Genomic DNA, 12,325 nt, shown 5'->3' with positions numbered 1-12,325 from the left:
TGAGAGAGAGATGATGTTGATGACAATGATGATGGTGACAACATTTGAGAGAAACTAAGCATGGAAATAGAGCACAAACAAAAAGCAATGATTTAACCTGGTTGAAAAAAGAGACATGAAGGCTTCCAGAGGGGTAAAATCCCAGAGAGAATGGAGCCATAAAGAGGGGAGGATAAAAAAAATCCATGTATAATTTCCGTTTTAAGGTATTGACTCCTATACTGCACAAACATACAGAAAGGTTTTTACAAAACCTAGAAGATAGGTAGCAGCAGCCAGAAGTTGGAGAGCTGAATAGAGATTTCAGGGCTACATGGGGGATATACAGATGTTCGTTCAAATTTTATCCAAATAGAGGGGCCTGGTAAACACTTAGGCATTCCCTGAGGCCCACCCTGAGAGATCCTATCCTAGGATTAAGAGCAAAATCCAAATAGGCCAGACCTATCAAAGACTAACGCTGATATTCAAAAAAATAAGTGATCCACCCGAACTCTAAATACTTTCAAAAACATTTTAATGCTTTTTGGGGAAAATGCCACCAAGAGCCTTTACAGTTCCTCGCAGTGATATCTTGCTTCCAATCAGAATATAAAGGAAGCTAACAACAAACAAAAAGACTAATTGGCTGGATACCAAAAAGAAACAACAGGAAATAGGAAGAGACAAATAAATGTTACAGATATTTATATTTTCAGGAAATAATTTTATTTTAGTTTATTTTTTTTCAAGAAAGAATTTTAAAGTGAATGCAATCAATATGTTCAAGAAAATCGAAGATACCTGGAACTTCTAAAAGCAAGTCAAAAAGAAGTTCAGTTTTAAGGCAGATAAACATATTCTTAAGTATTCAATAGTTGTAAAGGGTGTGTATTGTAATCTTTAAACTATTTTTAACTACCAAGAAAATAGTGAAAGTTTGTATTAAAAGCTGAGCATGGGAGAAAAAGTAGAATAATTTTGAAAAGTTTTATTTATGCAAAAGAAGGCAAGAAAACAAACACACAACCAAAAACATTCAGAAACAAATAGCGAGACCATAGACTTAAACTTAAGTATATGAGTAATTGAAATTCATCTGGACTAAATACTCTATTAAAAGACCAAGATGGTCATACTGGCTAATAATATACCTATACATATATTTAGATGAACTACTCTTAAAATATGTGGAGAAAGAATGGTTGAAGATACAGCATTTTTTAAAAACGATTTTTTTTTTTTAATTTTAGAGAGAGTATACAACACAGGCAGCAGGAAGGGGTAGGGAGAGGGACAGAGAGAGAGAGAATATTCAGCAGGCTCCACACCCAGTGTGGATCTCACGACCCTGAGATCATGACCTGAGCTGAAATCAAGAATTGGACACTTAACTGACTGAGCCACCTAGGCACCCCTAAGGGTAAAGTGTTTTTAAAATGTACCATGAACACATTAACCAAAAGACAGTGTGTGTGGCTTTATTAATATAAGTAAAACACTTTTTTAAGGAAAAATATTACCAAAGATAGGGACATTTTATAAAGGTAAAAGTCAATTCAATAGGAATCTATAACAGCCCAAATTTACATGCATCAAATACCATAGCTTCAAACTATATAAGGTTAATAAAACAAAAAGAGAAATAGGAAAAAAAAAACATAATTAGCTAAAGATTTTAGTGATCAAAAAACGAGTAAATGTGTGTAAGATATAAAAACACATGACTAAACAACTTCATTGACATCAGTTACAGTTACAGAACATTGCTCGATGTAATTGTGGAATATTCTTCTCAAGGACACATGGAATATTCAAAAAAATAGTGCGTGTACTGGCCTCAAAGCAAACATCGCCAACTTTCATAGGATTAAAATTATTCAGAGTATGTTCTCTACCTACACTGAAATTAAAATAAGAAAAAAACTACCTCAAAAATTGCATTTGTTTATAAATTAAGCAATATACCTCTAAATAACCAAATTCAGTCAAGAGAAATGGATGTACATGTTCACTAAGAGACATATGAGTGTTTGTAACAGCTTTATTCATAATACTCCCAAACAGAAAATAATACAAGTGGGATGAATGAACAAATTATATTCACGCATATCAATTTAAAAAAAAAAGAAACTACTGTTATGGGGAACTATTTGGATGCTTTTAATAGATATAGTGTTAGATCAAAGGAGCCAAACACAGTAGAACACACACTGTGTGACTTCACTTACGTGAAGCCCAAAGATAGGCAGAATTTATCCTAAAAGGAGTCAAAATAGTGGTTACTTCCTGAAGAAGAAGAAATGATTGGGATGGCACATTGATGGAGCATTTGGGGTAAAAATTTCTATATTTTCTAGGAGGAAGTCACATAGGTGTGACTGTGTTTGCGTGTGTATCAATTTACTGCACGGTAAGCATGATAGTCTCCCTGTTATGGACTGAATTGTGTCCCTCCCCAAAATTCATATGTTTAGGTCATAACTCCCAGGACCTCAGATTCTGATTGTATTTGAAGACAGGGCCTTAAAGAGGGGATAAGATGAAATGAGGTTGGGATGCCTGGGTGGCTCAGCAGTTAAGCATCTGCCTTCACCTCAGGGCATGATCCTGGAGTCCCTGGATCGAATCCCACATGGGGTTCCCCGCCTGTGTCTCTCCCTCTCTCTCTGCGTTTCTCATGAATAAATAAAATCTTTAAAAAAAGAAAGAAAGAAAGAAAGAAAGAAAGAAAGAAAGAAAGAAAGAAAGAAAGAAAGAAAGAAAGAAATGAGGTCATGTTGGTGGGCCAGAGAGGAAATCTGGACACACAGAGACTCCAGGGTCATGTGTGCACAGAGAGAAGACACTGTAAGAGGCAGCAAGAGGATGGCCATTGGCAAATCAACAGTCTAAGCCCTAGAAGAAACCAAACCTGATGGCGCCTCAATCTTGGACCATCAGCCTCCAGAAATGTGTGAAAATACATTTCAGTTGTTTAAGCCACTTAATCTGTGGAGTTTTGGAATGGACGCCCTGAAAAACTAATACAACCCCAAATTAGAAAATTTAACATTTAACAAATTTAACATTTTAAGTGTTTACTATATGATCATTTAATCCTTTCAACGATGCTGCGACGTATATCCAATTATCCTTATGTTACAGATGATAATACTTAGGATAAGTAACTTGTCAAAGATGATGAAAGTAGTAAGATGCAGTCCAGTGATTTAATTACATGTTGCCTGACTCCAAAGTCCCTGTGTTTAATGTCTAGACTATATTCAGTAGTTTCTTTTATGTCATTGCCTATTGGAGAGCAGTGTTGCGCAGAAATTTCCATCAATGTTCTTGGACATGAGCAGTGACAGAGAAAATCCCAGAGCAAGGGGGATTGTCAAAAAGAGTAGTGTTAAAGCGACCTCTAGCTCTGAGAGTGTGGGTGAGGGTAGGTACCCTGAGAGCCTCCATCCTCTGCACACCCATCAGCAGCAGTGAAGAGGCTGTTCACACTTGAAAGTAGATCCTTGATTTGTTCCATTCTAACTAGTTATGAATGTTTCCCACCTTAGTCCTACACCATGAACTCTTGAGGTAAGGACTGTGTCTCGTTTCCATTATTTTATATAATATGGGACACCAAGTAAACATTCAATGAGTGTATGATGACTTAAATGGAAAGGACTAACATGTCCCCAGATGACCCTGCCCTACTCTATATTTTTCCCTTGAAACTGTCCTATTCTCATCTCAGATCTCTAATGGTGCACAATAAATTGCAGGGTCACATCCTACTTCATAAGTTCTGTTAACTTGTATTTGTTAGTGCTAATCAATTATGCCAAATCTGACAGATGTCCCTGTTGAACGTAAAATGTGATCCAGCAGTGGATTTTGATGCCATATTTTCTGTTCTTTTAATATCTTTATTTTCCTCTAGAGCTTGGTTTTATCTCTGTTTCTCACATTCCCCAGCTCCCTGCACCTCTCTGCAGTTGTCTCTCTGTCTTTTTCTTCCATTTCCTCTGATTTACTCCCTTTTTTGGTGGATGTCACTGTCTCAGCATCTAGAGATTGATAATAATGTCTTGTTCTTGCACTGTAATTGCTGTGTCAAGACGGCAGGCGCAGCAGGCTGCCACAATTTTAACACTGACTAAAGAGCAGATTTGCTGCGTGCTGATTAATTTCAGGGGAGGGAGGATGCCTCAGATGAGGATGTGGCTCTCAAAAAAAGAAAAAAAAATGCCTCCTTTCTTCACTTTAAAGGCAGAATCACTGTGCACTAGCGCACTCATTCACAGTGGTCAAAGTAATGTATCTTTCAATATGTTATTATTAATTGGTTTTGAGTCATCTTTTCAGAACTTTTAAAAGATAGTGCTTATTTAATTTTTTTCTTAGTTCTTTTAAATAAATGGGAGACTGTACTGCCATTTTTCTTTGTAGACAAGGAGACTAGGTCGCAAATAGTGTCATTATCTTTCTGTCATGTGAAGAATCATCAATGATGACACAGCTAGAATTGCAGGGATTTCTTTTTTTTATATATAAATTTATTTTTTATTGGTGTTCAATTTGCCAACATGTCCCAGTGCTCATCCCATCAAGTGCCCCCCCCAGTGCCCGTCACCCAGTCACCCCCACCCCCCCCCCACCTCCCCTTCCACCACCCCTAGTTTGTTTCCCAGAGTTAGGAGTCTCTCATGTTCTGTCTCCCTCCCTGATATTTCCCACTCATTTTTTCTCCTTTCCCCTTTATTGAATTGCAGGGATTTCTTCCATTAAACCAGCTGTAGACTGTACATCCCGACCCGCAACACACACACATGCGCACATAGTTAATTAATGTACAAATTAATAGAGATAATTTATAATAATTAGTCTCTAACAAAGTTTGTCAGCAAAGATCACTATTTAGTGTGGAATTTTGTTAGGTTAATACATTCCATCCCATTGGCTAGTGAGTCCCTGCGGTAGGTGTTTTTGAGTGAAGCAGTTCTTTGGGGCCCTCAACAGAAGTCACATTTGCAAGAATGAAGCACGGAATTGTAACTGGCACCACATCGTATTCTTAGTTTGAGCAACAGAGTTGTTTGTCAGAAGTTTGAACAACACTGACAATATTTGAATCACAGGTAGCCAGGATATCTATTTTAACCTAAGGGAAACTTAATTGCGTCTAAATATGCATGAAAAGTTTGCACATGACCTCACTGCTGGATAGTCTCGCAATATGTCAATGTTTCTTTGCTTTCAATTTACATAACCGGAAAACGTTGAGGGCTTTGAACTCCCCTTTAAAGTTGGAAGGAATATTACGAAATGACCAAGAATAGCAATAGAAATCCAGGCCAGCCCGGGTCGGGATTTCACGTGGTGTGCATATCTCTTAAAATGACAAGGACAGAGCAACGAGGTCAGGAAGATGAACACGGTGAGCTCTTGAGGGCCCTTCCAGGTCTATCCATCTATGAAAATAGCTCATCAGTAATGCCTCAAATAAGTTCACATTTAGCATATGGGCTTTAAAGGTTTCTTCACGTGGCTAGGTTTTGTAGTGTGTGCTGTGGGTGTCGTCAGATAGCAGGAGTGACTGCAAAGCCCTCAGCAGCTGCTTATCTCTAGGCTTCCAGAATTTAAGACTTGGGGATTTATAGCAAACCCACTGCCCTGATGGAAACAAAGGTCAGTCATCTTGCTCAGAACTAAACCGGTGAGTGCTTAAAGTTAATCTTCCTAATAACATACCAAAGACAGCAGCACAGTGAGCTGAAAGCTGGTGCAGAGGTCTCCCAGAAATTCTGCCTTAAACCGTGTTGGCTTTCAAATTCCTGCATTACCGGAGCTCAGCTGAAAGTACACCCTCATCTAAAGAAGCTTCACACATATTGCTTCTGAATTATCATTCATGGGGTACCAACAATCAGATTTAGATGTGTCTGACTCATGTGTCATTAAGATAGCCCCACCAGTCATCTAATGACAAGGAAATGCAAGTTTTTAACCTCAAAGAAATATAAGGTTGATTGCCTGTACAGTTCTGATCAAGAGTTGAAGTGGTTTATATAGAATATACTTCCCTATTTAGATTTATATTTTCATATCTCTATTTTTGTCAGCTTTGCGGTATAATTGACAAGCAAAATGGTACATTTGAAGTGTACAATGTGATAACTTGATATAGACATTATGAAAGGATTCCTATAATCAACGCAGCCATACCTCACATACTTTCCTTTTTTTGGGGTAAGAACACTTAAGTTCTAGCAAATTTTAATTATGCAATTCATTATTACCAACTGTAGTCACATTGTTAATATTAGATCCTTAGGCCTTACTCGTAACTAAAAGTTTGTACCCTTTTACCAACCCCTTTGCTCTTCTGGGAAAATCTACAGGTTAGGGATCACTCTGGATTGTGTGGTGCTGTGACTGATGTGGAGCTTACGGCAAGAATGCATCTTAGCTTATCCTGCCTGTTTAGATGTAGGTATTTAGGTGTTTTCTCAGTTGTCTGCTATATAGGAATCACTTATTTAGTTTTTAGGATTCTCAGAAAAATGATCCATGTGTAGCTGTATGTTCAAGGCATCAATGGGAGTAGGGAAACTCAGAAGCAACTTACGTTGCCATCTTGGTGTTCTCCTCCCATATAGATTTAGGTTGAAAGAATCTATAGAACAAAGTCAGTCTAAGCTCGAGATGTTGTAGATGCAGAAATGGGCCTAGAGAGTTGACATAACTTGTTTGTATGGTTCAAAAGCCAAAATGGCAGTCACCGATTTGGTTGACAGTTCTTTTGGGTCTTTATATGACAAGAAGTTAATAGTAGAATGATATCATGGACTAATGACTTCTGAAGTTATGGGTGAACAATGTTAGAAGCCAGAACTCTTTCTGAGGCCTTTTCTCACAGAGATGAACAAGATTTTAGAACTGCTAAGAACTTGAATGAGCTGAAACTATATATGGAAGCCATGCATTAGGGAAGTTGGGGGGAAATGAGCCTGTAAACAATCAACAAAAGAGTTCGGGTTCCTGATCTTTGTAAAAAATATAAAGAATTTAATATCTTTTTAAAAGAAATGTAGAGAGTATCACTGAAGCCATTCAAAGTCTTTTAGACTTACCTGTGGGTTTTCACAATATCTTGTGGCTTATATTCTTCTTTCTAGATGAAGAAATGTAGGCATGAAGTACGATCTGAGGATGGTAGAGCTTAACTTAGCTAAGGAACACAAAATAGAGTCTGAGTACTGCTAAATCTATGCTGCAATTTAGCATTTTATCGGTAATGTTTTATCAAACTCTTGACCATTCTCCTGAGGAAAGTGCAGCTTGAATCTCCTTATCCATATAAGAACAGATCTTAATCAACAGTGGAGGTTTTGAATACCTTTGCATACTTTTGAAATTTCCAGGTGGAATGATAGTGTGTGATCTCTAAAGGGAAGCAAGTGCTCTCTTTCCAATCTTCAATTCCAAGTGAATCTAATTTAAGGGGTTAATACCACAAAGGATTGACAAGTCACGCACTGAAGTGGTAGTGGTCCTCTGAGAAGAGAACAAGAACATTGGTCTTCTCAAGGCACTGAAGAGATGATGAGAGGCATAAGCGCCCTTACACGCCATTACTGTGAAAAGCGAAGTATATTCAAGCAGAATTTGCAGTGTTCTTAACATGACAAGTTTATAGCCTCTCAGAGATTAATAGCCTGGTGGCCAAAAGTGCTTCTGTGTTACACGTTGGAGCTTCACAATGAAACAGATGTTTTTGATTTAACCTGGGAGGTTATTTATTTGTTTCCCCTTCCCTGCTTATTGGCTTTTCACTGAAGCGATCAATTATCTGCTTTACTTTTGCTGAGAGATGGTATGCTGTAATTTTTTCTTTTCCTCTTTTTAACGTACACGGCCAATTAAAAACAAAATAGGTGTTTATACACTTTGAAAACAACTAGTTCAAACGACCCATCATACAGAGCTAAGGCATCTTGGAATGCAGATTGGTTAACTACTGCGCGTTTTCAAGTTGCTACTGCTTTGCAGAATTTGCAGCGTAGAGTTTAGCTTCAGCTACTTGGCTGTTCACTGTGCAAGACAGTGTCGACCAGTGGCCAAACCATTCTTAATACAAGACAACTGGTCAATAAACACGTGTATTTTTCTGGCCCCCACTGTTGCCATATGCAATGATGGCAGCGGGTGAAAGTCACACTTGCTCGTTGTCAATTCCCTTTCTGGCCCACAAAAGGAATTGCTTAGACCTTGCCTGGTTGTTTTGAGGTCTATTTTTTTTTTTTAAAAAAAAGGTTATATTTATTTATTCATGAGAGATACAGAGAGAGAGAGAGGCAGAGACCCAGGCAGAGGGAGAAGCAGGCTCCATGCGGGAAGCCCGATGTGGGACTTGATCCCAGGACTTCAGGGTCTTTAGTGCCTGGACCGAAGGCAGGCACTAAACTGCTGAGCCACCCAGGGATCCCTTTGAGGTCTATTTTTAATATCTAATGTGTGGAGTAGGACTAATTGATGGTTTATAATTCCAGCTCTTCTTGTGAATTGTTGAGCGAGCCTGGGAAAGTTACTTTTGACTCTGGCTTATAAATTCTCCTAAAGCGCAAAGAGTAGATGCTAAGTGTAAGGCACCTATTTCAAAAGGGTTCTGAGAATTAGAACTTTGAAAGTGAAATAGAAAAATGACCCAAATCCAAAGTGCTAGATAAAAGTTTAATTGTGTTAGCACTGATTACAAAGCCCAAGAGAGATACATTAGTCGTGCTTTCAACAATCTATTCCACTTTATTTTGCAAGAAATTCCAGATAAATAACATTGCATGTCGCTCTTGATTAAATATTTATACAAATAGCTATCTTGGTACTGCTGTTTTTGATTCATGTCTGAAAAGCCTAGGGCCTAGGTACTTGTGATTAAGTTTAATTTTCTGCAGAGGTATTTTGCATCTTACACTGGCACATTTCTTCAGGGAAATGTAGAATTCCTTTTGAGAGTAATTTCAGTGTAGTCAGTGATATTCTAGGTAAGTTGATGCCAGATGTTTTATTTCATGCCCCACATATTTACTCCATAAACCAGCCAACAAATGTGGTTTGAATAGTCTACGGGGGCAAAAGGAGTGTCTACAGTGAAGGGAGAGTGGGGCCGAGGCTGGAGCCTGCCCGGTTGGGTGACAGAAGAGAACCTCCACTGTGGGGCGGATAACCCGGGTTTACAGCCTGAGGGCTGGCTAGAACTGAGCTTACCAAGCAGGAAATTTCTCCAGAGAAACAAATGGATCTGCCAAGCCCACAGCATCTTCCTAGAGAAGGACTCTGTGCTGGGGCCTATTATGATTTTGAATACTTTTTTTTTTTTTAAGCTAAGGAAACCACCAAAGTCCATTTTAAATGAAATTATTTTTGTTTTAATTTTAGTAACCAATTTACTGAACACTTTGAACCTGATAGGCTGCCAACGTGCTTATCATTTTTCCTCCTCTGATATCACAATGTTTATCAGTTCTCGCTTTTCTTGTTTGGTCATGAATACTCTAATCCAGTTTAACCTGTCCCGTGTCTCTCAGCCCTGGCCAGGCATCAGCCTCAGGACTCAAAGAAGAGCAAGACCTGCTCTTCTCTACTGTTCCTCTAGACTTCTGCTGCCTCAGGGTTGGGACAGGGGAGGGAGAGTTAATGGGAGCGCATTATTTTTCTTCACAAGTGCGATTGTAGTGTGTCCTTGATTTTTTTCTCTTTCGTGTGTGCATGCATGTGCGGTAAGTCCTCAGTGTAGACACTCATTGTGTTCATATGTGAGTTCTTTAGGAGGTCACTCACTAGGTTATTCTTTGACTCATAAGATACCCATTGGCTGAACTCCGTTGTACCAAGTTTGGTGGCATACACCCCAAATCTTTTGCTGCTTAGGTTATTGTGCCTGGTAGGTAGCTCTCTTGGGTCCTGTCAAGACGGCTCAGGCTCAGCTGCCTTGACAGGGGTCTGCTTGCCCCAAGGGAAGGAGATGCATCCTTGCCCTCTCAGTGGTGGGGCAGCTGATCAGTGATTCACTGCAGACCATTTTGTTTTTGCTCAAATTCTCACACATGGCAGATGGGTAAGTCCACTGCACAGACATCCAGTAGGAAGAAATGACAGCTTTTTAGTGTCTGCAGTTGGCTCTCTAGAGATATAATCACTTGGATTGGGAGAAGGGGATTCAATCCTTAACATTCTTATCCACCACTCACTTCTCCAAGGCCAACCCTGGAATCCAAGGCCAACCCTGGAATCCATCACCTTCTGTTTATAGACTTTGGAGGCTGTAGAAAAAAATCTGCCACCAGCCTCTTAATGGGTCCTGCAGAGGTTTGCTAGGTGGGTTTTTAGAATATGGATGCATTTCATCTGTTGTTTTCAGCGTTGGAGCTTTAGCCTCATTCTAGGAGAAAAGGAAAAGTCCTTTTCAACATCTGGCTGCATTTGGTATGAGGGAACTAAAAAAAACCCCACTCGTTTTGCCACTTTTCTCTATACCCTAAAGACAAAACACTTTTTTGGTGCCTGAACTAGATTTTAAACAAAAAACAAAAATCATAAAACTCAAAGCATAACAAGAACAACAAGCAAGAAAGCCTTTTTTCTGTAAATACGGAGCTTCTGAGTTTTCCGTTTAGGTGGTCAGCAGGGAAGCAAGCAGCTCTTGGGGAACCCAGACTGGCCTTGGTGGTCCAGCCAGCTCACCATCTCTAAGCTCTCCCCTCACTGTACTGGGCTTTGAGTACCAAGTTCAGGAAGAATGCATGATGGTAGTAAAGGTTTTATGTTAGAAACTCAACTCTACACTTTTCCAGCAGAGTGGATAGATTATTTCCCGTAAGATTTCAAATTTCGTCATTTTAGCCACACCGGTCTTGTCCCACTGTCGTCTGCCCTTTGCTTTGTGAAGGGATAGAACAAATCAGATGTGCTTCTCTTTGAGGTCTACTTCTAGGAGGTGAACTGTGGCTTAAGTTCAATATGGTAGTGAGAGCTGCTGTTGATCGAGGATTCAGGGGTAGCAGGCATATTCTGAGTTCTTTATCTGGAGTCACCCGCTGAGTCCCCCTTCTCCCCCATCAATCCTTTACTGTAGGTGTGGTTGCCATTGTCCTTTTACCTATGAGGCAACTAATGGACACAGAGGTTAGCACACTTGCTGAAGATGACATAACTCGGAAGTGAGAGAGGCAGAGATTGATCCTAGGCAATCCGGCTCCACAGCCTGGGCTCTTAACCACTGTTATGTTGCCACAGGAATTTGTGAGCAGTAATCTCTTAGACACGTCAGAATCTCTTGATGACGAACATTGAGTATTCTCTTAGCCTCTCAAGTTCCTAAAAGCTTTGAGCTTTACCAAAATAAATTTTATAATCTTCCAGCCTTTACTTGGTCAATCTGATTTTTTTTTGCTTATTAATTTTTGCTCCCTATCCCAACAGTGAACAAAAACTAAAGTATCTACCCATAGTGGCTTACATAGCTTCTGGTCCATGGGTCAAGAAAGCAGGATCAAAAGAATCCACATAGATAGTGGCGGAGGTGAAACCAGAACTCATGACTGGTTCTAGTATTGGCTATTGAAGAGTGCATTTTTTATTTATTTGAAATGTTTTATGGTGCACTACGGACTGGGTTCTGTATGAGGAGCTTGAGATACAGATACTAGATATGCTCCCTTTACTAAAGAAGTTAGTCTAGGTTGGGCCATCTATGGAATGAAGTCATTGCAGAACCACTTAGGTATGATGATATCATCCTGTATGACATAAAAAGATGACGTGGCTTAACTCAACCTGTGGTATAAGATAGGAGGGACTTCACAGAGACAATGCTTGAGCTGGATTCTGAAAATGTAAGACTTGACCAGACTGAGAAAAGGGAAAGGAATATTCAGAACTGGCACGTACAAAGACGTGAAGAACATTTGAACAACTGCAAGCTCAGCAGAAGTGAAGAAGGCCTGGGGTGGGAGGTGAGGATAGAGTGTAGACAGGAAATCCCCACCATGGAAAGCCATAAATGGTTTTACACTGAGGAATAATATTGGATTTGAAGTTCAGAACCTTCATTCTGTCTTGCACTGGAGCCAGGAAATAAAATTCTAAAGGAGTCGTAATTCAGACCTAAAAGAGGGTAGTGGCAGGAGGGATGAAAAAGCAGCAAAAACAGGTAGTTAAGAATACTGTTCAGGTTTCATCTGAAAAATCAAAAGAGGGACATATGGAAAAGGCATGGAAATTACATTTCCCTTAGCCTATTGCTTGTCATTTGATGTGGCAGTTCCTGTTAGGCAAACCCTCATGTTTGGATTTTTCTTTTTTT

Source organism: Vulpes lagopus, chromosome 1 (assembly GCF_018345385.1).
Source record: "Vulpes lagopus strain Blue_001 chromosome 1, ASM1834538v1, whole genome shotgun sequence".
Taxonomy (NCBI): domain Eukaryota; kingdom Metazoa; phylum Chordata; class Mammalia; order Carnivora; family Canidae; genus Vulpes; species Vulpes lagopus.
The sequence above is the reverse complement of the archived record's forward strand: the minus strand, read 5'-3'. Positions refer to the sequence as shown.